Source organism: Glossina fuscipes, unplaced genomic scaffold (genome assembly GCF_014805625.2).
Source record: "Glossina fuscipes isolate IAEA_lab_2018 unplaced genomic scaffold, Yale_Gfus_2 133, whole genome shotgun sequence".
NCBI classification, from domain to species: Eukaryota; Metazoa; Arthropoda; class Insecta; order Diptera; family Glossinidae; genus Glossina; species Glossina fuscipes.
Window position 1 is genome coordinate 561,905 of NW_023998476.1, and position 983 is coordinate 562,887.

Sequence of the window (983 nt, forward strand, 5' to 3'; positions counted from 1 at the left end):
AAAAAAAAATGATAATTCTTTCCATATATAACTTATACCAAAAAAAACTATACCAAAAAACCTATACCAATACGATTTTTTCCATGTATAGTAAATAAATTTCTCTATATCCAACAAATGTTGAAAAAGCCAAGATCCAAACGTTTTCGAGAATTCGCCTTGGTCATACAATTGCAACTCACCAATGGATCTTGAAGAAGTCTTCCTCCCCAATCTGCCATTGTGGACAAACTCTCATTATAAAGCACATTCTCTGCGATTGCCTTAACTTTTCCTTGGCTAGAAGTATTGCATTTGGAACGATTAACCCTACATGCAGCTACAGAAGAAAATATCAATTCAATATATTACTTTATTAAAAGTACTAGGCTCAATATCTAATACAAACACACAAATTATTTATATACATATATATATATATAATAACAAATTATATTTCTAATTTACAAATTAGAGTCGATAGCCTGTGATGCTGGTGCTGAATGTCTAAGAATTTATTTCGTTAGTCTAAAATTATAATAATAATAATAATAATAATAATAAAAATGTAGTATATTAAAACACTTGACCAGTGGAAACAAAAATTTGAAGATCTTATCAAATTACATATTTAGTTTTAATAATAAATTGATAAGAATTTCAAATTTTTAACGGGGAAATTATTTATAATTATTAAATATATCTAAAGGGAGTTCATATCAGTCATTTTAAAAAGGCCACGTACGTAATAGTAGAGATGGCGTAAATTTCGACAAATTGTTCAACATTAATGATAATTAGTTAGTTTATTTGGCTATGTGGAGAGGCTGACGTGTCTTCGGCATTGCGCTTGTCAACACACGCCATCGTTCTAGTGGCCATGCGATCATTAAACCTCCAGCTATTGAGCCGAAAGCATTGAAAGTATTTTCACAGTACAATGTTACAACTACACAGTACAACTACACCTTATTCATAGGTATAGTTTTAATGAAAGTCATTCC